Genomic DNA, 6,420 nt, shown 5'->3' on the forward strand with positions numbered 1-6,420 from the left:
AGGGCGGGCCTCGCTGCTCCTCCCGAGCTCCGGGCGGCGCCAGTGTCAGGTCCTAGTTCTGCCGGGGTTCCCTGGCAGCCCTGGCCTCGGCTTTCTGTTTGTGAAGTGGGGTTAGGAAGTGATTAAGAGAAAAAAAGACATTATATGTATATAACAAAAAAAGAAATAATTTATATATATAGATATATATATATAAATAAATGTATCTATCTATCTATGGATAGAGTCTGTCCACTTGTCTGTCCTCGGAGAGTTTATTTTCATCTCCTCCCAGGGGCACGCATCAAGTGTACTAAAATCTTCGGAACTGAGCCAGAAAATTCAGAATGAAGTCTCACGTTGAATAACAATCAGCGTTTAGATTGAGTTCGGTGTTCAGGGCTCCTTGCAGTGATGTCTCACATGGTTCACCTGCATGGTCTCTTCCTTTTTTCTTTCTTTCTTTTTTTTTTGGAGAGGTTTTCGCTATAGGTCGCGTAAGCTCGCCAGACAGAGACATAGAGACAGAAAGCGAGAAATCACCCCCTAGAGGGTATGGCCACACTGCAATCCCTTCTCCTCCATTCTCCTCTCGGGATCTTGGGCACGCACGCACACGCGCCCGGCATGAGTGGTAGTCCAGCACCCTTAACCACCATGCCACCTGCTGGCTCCAATTTTTTTTTAAAGAATTATTTTTTATTTAACTTTATTTATTATTATAATTATTTTCCAGTTTGATCAGAGAGAGACAGAGAAAGAGAGAGACAGAGAGAGAAAGTGAGAAAGCAAGCCGCCAGGTCCAGGACATGAATCATGGTCAGCTATGTGGGAGTCCAGCGCCTTTAAGTGCCACGCCAAATTTTAACTTTTTAAAAATAATTATTTTTTAACCTAAATTTATTTATTTATTTATTTTCATTTGACCAGAGAGGGACACAGAGAGAGAGAGAGAGAGAGAAAGGGAATGTGAGAAAGCAAACCACCAGGTCCACCAGTTGAACGGTAGTTGGCCACATGTGAGTCCAGTGCCCTTAACCATCATGCCACCTGCTGGCCCCCAAATTTTAACTTTATAAACATTTTATTTTATTGGGGCCAGCAGATGGTTACGTTGTTGGACTCACACATGGCTGACCATGGTTTGAGTCTCCTCCACCTAGTGCCTTGAAAATCAAACTGGGAGCATGTATGTGCCTGCCCAAAATCCTGAGAGGAGGATGAAGGAGTCAGGATTGTGGTGTGGCCATCTCCCCAGGTGGAGCGGGTGATTTCTCCCTTTCCCTCTTACTGTCTCTCTCTCTCTGGGGAGCACAAGCACCTTAAGGCAAAAACTTATTTTAAAAAGTCGTATTTATGTCTTTGCTCATGAGAGACACAGAGTGAGCACCCCGACGTGGTACTGATGCCGTGACCCACAGCCAGCTTCAGCCAGCCCTGGATCACGGACACGTGTGTGCCAGGCACACTCAGAGGTCTCCTGCCACGCACCTGGCAGCCTTCCTTAAAGCCAATCCTTTACACCTAATGCCATTTAGGTTCGTTTTAAAAGCAAAATAAATAATAGCAACTCATATTTTTCCCTTTGGTATTTTCAATAGCAATGTCATCTTAAAATCCTCTTGGGGACTAGCTTGTAGCATGGTGGTTAAGGCGCTGGACTTCCATATTTGACCGTGGTTTGAGTCCCGGACTGGCTTGTAACTCATGCCAGGCACGTGGTGCATGGGCACCCAGGGTCCCGAGGAGAAAATGGAGATGGGATTGTGGCCCTCTTCTTTGAGGAAGGGGGATGACTTCTCACTTTCCCTCTCTGTCTCTCTGGCAAGTGCACATAACCCTGTGGCAAAAACCTCACACAAAAAATTGAACAAGAAATTATTGACCAAAGAGTAAAACAATTGTGCTGCTTTCTGGCGCATAGTTACGTGCAAGTGCCGGCTACATGGCTTACTAAACTGTGAGTCACGTTTCAGTTTGCAGCCTAGTGAACCTCTCGGGCTCATGCTTGGGTAAGCAAACCGCCCCACAAATGCGCTGAGTCAGTGGCTGGTTCTCAACTTCTTGGCTTCTTGTCCAGTCAGCAACCTGTCAGGAGTATATCCTTTCTACACCATCCCTCGGAAGCTTGTTCTGAACAAGCCCTTACAAGTATCCAACAAGTTGAAACAAGCTACCTTGAGTCAGGGCCTACAGAACCAGTAAGCAAATGACTAATTTCAGGACTGCGGTTGGGGAAGGCTGTTTTTTTTCTTTTTCAGAGTTTTGGCCCCTGTCTCCTTTCACCAGTGTGTATTTTGGGAAAGTGATGAAGTAGAAGCCGTTTCTCTCAGCATGCTAGAGCTGATGGAACCTTACACTTTGGAAGCAGGCAGCTGTAGGTGCAACCACTCTTGAAATGAATCCTGATGAAGCGACATGGTCAGCTATGTGGGAGTCCAGCGCCTTTAAGTGCCACGCCAAATTTTAACTTTTTAAAAATAATTATTTTTTAATCTAAATTTATTTATTTATTTATTTTCATTTGACCAGAGAGGGACACAGAGAGAGAGAGAGAGAGAGAAAGGGAATGTGAGAAAGCAAACCACCAGGTCCAGAAGTTGAACGGTAGTTGGCCACATGTGAGTCCAGTGCCCTTAACCATCATGCCACCTGCTGGCCCCCAAATTTTAACTTTATAAACATTTTATTTTATTGGGGCCAGCAGATGGTTACGTTGTTGGACTCACACATGGCTGACCATGGTTTGAGTCTCCTCCACCTAGTGCCTTGAAAATCAAACTGGGAGCATGTATGTGCCTGCCCAAAATCCTGAGAGGAGGATGAAGGAGTCAGGATTGTGGTGTGGCCATCTCCCCAGGTGGAGCGGGTGATTTCTCCCTTTCCCTCTTACTGTCTCTCTCTCTCTGGGGAGCACAAGCACCTTAAGGCAAAAACTTATTTTAAAAAGTCGTATTTATGTCTTTGCTCATGAGAGACACAGAGTGAGCACCCCGACGTGGTACTGATGCCGTGACCCACAGCCAGCTTCAGCCAGCCCTGGATCACGGACACGTGTGTGCCAGGCACACTCAGAGGTCTCCTGCCACGTACCTGGAAGCCTTCCACGTGGGCTGGCTCCCCAGACCATGGCATTTTACTGCTGCACCACCATCTGACCCCTAAATTTTAACTCCTTAAAGCCAATCCTTTACACCTAATGCCATTTAGGTTCGTTTTAAAAGCAAAATAAATAATAGCAACTCATATTTTTCCCTTTGGTATTTTCAATAGCAATGTCATCTTAAAATCCTCTTGGGGACTAGCTTGTAGCATGGTGGTTAAGGCGCTGGACTTCCATATTTGACCGTGGTTTGAGTCCCGGACTGGCTTGTAACTCATGCCAGGCACGTGGTGCATGGGCACCCAGGGTCCCGAGGAGAAAATGGAGATGGGATTGTGGCCCTCTTCTTTGAGGAAGGGGGATGACTTCTCACTTTCCCTCTCTGTCTCTCTGGCAAGTGCACATAACCCTGTGGCAAAAACCTCACACAAAAAATTGAACAAGAAATTATTGACCAAAGAGTAAAACAATTGTGCTGCTTTCTGGCGCATAGTTACGTGCAAGTGCCGGCTACATGGCTTACTAAACTGTGAGTCACGTTTCAGTTTGCAGCCTAGTGAACCTCTCGGGCTCATGCTTGGGTAAGCAAACCGCCCCACAAATGCGCTGAGTCAGTGGCTGGTTCTCAACTTCTTGGCTTCTTGTCCAGTCAGCAACCTGTCAGGAGTATATCCTTTCTACACCATCCCTCGGAAGCTTGTTCTGAACAAGCCCTTACAAGTATCCAACAAGTTGAAACAAGCTACCTTGAGTCAGGGCCTACAGAACCAGTAAGCAAATGACTAATTTCAGGACTGCGGTTGGGGAAGGCTGTTTTTTTTCTTTTTCAGAGTTTTGGCCCCTGTCTCCTTTCACCAGTGTGTATTTTGGGAAAGTGATGAAGTAGAAGCCGTTTCTCTCAGCATGCTAGAGCTGATGGAACCTTACACTTTGGAAGCAGGCAGCTGTAGGTGCAACCACTCTTGAAATGAATCCTGATGAAGCGATTCCAGCTAAGAGCTAATAGTCCTTTGGGTAGAAGTTGCCTCATGACATTCATTTAAGCATATCTCCCAATTTGAGTGCTAAATCATAATTCATGGCCTACACATGTGGCATGGTGCTTGAGGTTGCTGGATCCCACAGGGCTGACTGCTGTTGGAGTCTTAGAGCCGGTGGTTGGAAAAACATGCCAAGTGCATGTGCACACATGCTCAGAATCCCAGGAAGACAATGGAGGAGAAGGGATTTCGGCATGACCAACTCCTCTGGGGGGATATTTCTCACTTTCTTTACCCCTACCCCTGGTGAGTACATGTGCACTCTAGCAAAACGAACAAAAAAAAAAAAAAAAAAAAAAAAAAAAAAAAGAAAGAAACAAAAAAACAAAAAAAAGAAAAAAGCATGTAAATACAAGGGCCAGCAGGTGAACTAGAGATTAAGACACCTGGATCCCACATAACTGTACAGTTTGAGTCCTGGACCTGGTAGCATGAAAATTCATCAAGGCGAGTGTGCATGCATGCCTAAAATCCCAAGAGGAGAACGGAGAAGAGATTGCTGCGTGGCCATTTCCTCTGGGGGGGGGGTGATTTCTCACTTTGTCTCTCTCTAGAGAGTGCATATGCCCTATAGCAAAACTTTTTTTAAATTTAACTTTATTTATATAATTTAATTTGACCAGAGAGGGACAGAGAGAGAGAGAAAGTGAGAAAGCAAGCTGCCAGGTCCAGGATTCAAACCACAGTCAACCATGTGGGAGTCCAGCACTCTTAACCACCACACCACCTGCTGGCCCCAAAAACTTTTAAAAATTTATTTTTTATTTTTTAGAGTTTTTTTTTTTTTTTTTTTTCCCCCTTAAGGCACATGTATTCACTGGAGAGAGAGACAAAGACAGTGGTAGGGAGAGGGAAAGTGAGAAATCACCTTCTTGGGGGAGATGGTTATGCTGTAATCCCTTCTCCATTTTCTTTCTGGGATCTTGGGCATGCATGCACACATGCCCAGGATGAGTTTCAAGCTATGTGCATGCATTTCAAGCCACCAGGTCTAGGACTCATACCTCAGTCAGCCATGTGGGAGTCCAGCGAGGTAACCACTATGCCACCCACTGGCCCCAAAACTTTTTTTAAAAAGTGTACACACATTTAAAAACACAAACCCATTGTATGTGTTGCTTAATAATTCATGATACAAAGAATGCTACAAATGGAGTTTAGGATCTGATGAAGCAGCAGCAAAAACCAAGCGTTAAATGGCTTAATATGACTTGAAAACTTTTAGATCATGAAAAAGTTTTATTGTTGGCTGTTAATGAAAAGATACATGTGGAGAGGGTTCTGCTCAGCATGTAGTCGGACCTTACCCACGGGAGCAGTTCTCTCACGTATCCTAGATATCCTAGATATCCTTTGGTTTCTAACATTTGAAGATTTCTGGTAATGGGAGTCCAACGACTTACAATATTCACTACTGGCAGAAGCCAGTTCCAGAGAAGTTAATATCCCTGAACTCTCCACTACCCCAAGGTGACTCATCCGGTCAGCCCGTCAACTCTGCATTGCATGGCCTCAACAATGAAATAAAAACACACACTTAAACCTTCAGAGGCTCCGCTGTCCCTGCAAATGTGTCACCTCGGATCTATTAGAGCTAGCCAACTTTCCAGGCTTATCTTAAGCAATCGTCACAAAATCACCGATGTCGGAGCCAGCCAGGCCATGTAATCAGTGAAGCGCTTTCACGCTTATCAGACTGTATTAAAGCCCCTGCCTCCCAGATCTGTTCACAAGTCCCCACGGCGGGGAAGCCTTGCATTTCCTCTTCATTACGCACTTCGTCCAAGATACCATCGACCCCTGCATTGAGCACTTCAGGCTCAAACCACGATCGCACAGTTCGGGAGAATCTACCCAATGAAGGAAAGGCCGTTTCTGACGCGGAGGCGCTCAGACACCCGGCTGGCTACCGTCCTCCACCTCCACCGGCGCCCTCGGCCCTCGCCGCCGCACGGCTGGGCGGTGCCTACCCGGCCCGCCCGGCCTCCAGGTTTCCCGGCATGCCCCGGCGCCGAGGAGGTGGGGAGAGGAGGTCACCGCGCCTGCGCGCTGGGAGGCGTGACCCGGGTGGGAAAAGCCTCCGCGTCCGCCATTTTGGCTGCCTCTGTCGGTCTGTTCAGTTACCACGTGAACCGCCGACGGAGACCCGTGGGGGGGAGGCGGCCGCAGCGTTAAGTGAGAAAGGAAAAAAGACAACGAGGAGAAGGGGGGTGGCCGGGTAGGGCGACGCGGCGACACGCGAGGCCTGGCGGCGGCGGCGGAGCGGAATATTCAAGACTGAAGCAGTCAGGGAACGGC

This window comes from Tupaia chinensis, unplaced genomic scaffold, assembly GCF_000334495.1.
Source record: "Tupaia chinensis unplaced genomic scaffold, TupChi_1.0 Scaffold000127_2, whole genome shotgun sequence".
Lineage (NCBI taxonomy): Eukaryota > Metazoa > Chordata > Mammalia > Scandentia > Tupaiidae > Tupaia > Tupaia belangeri.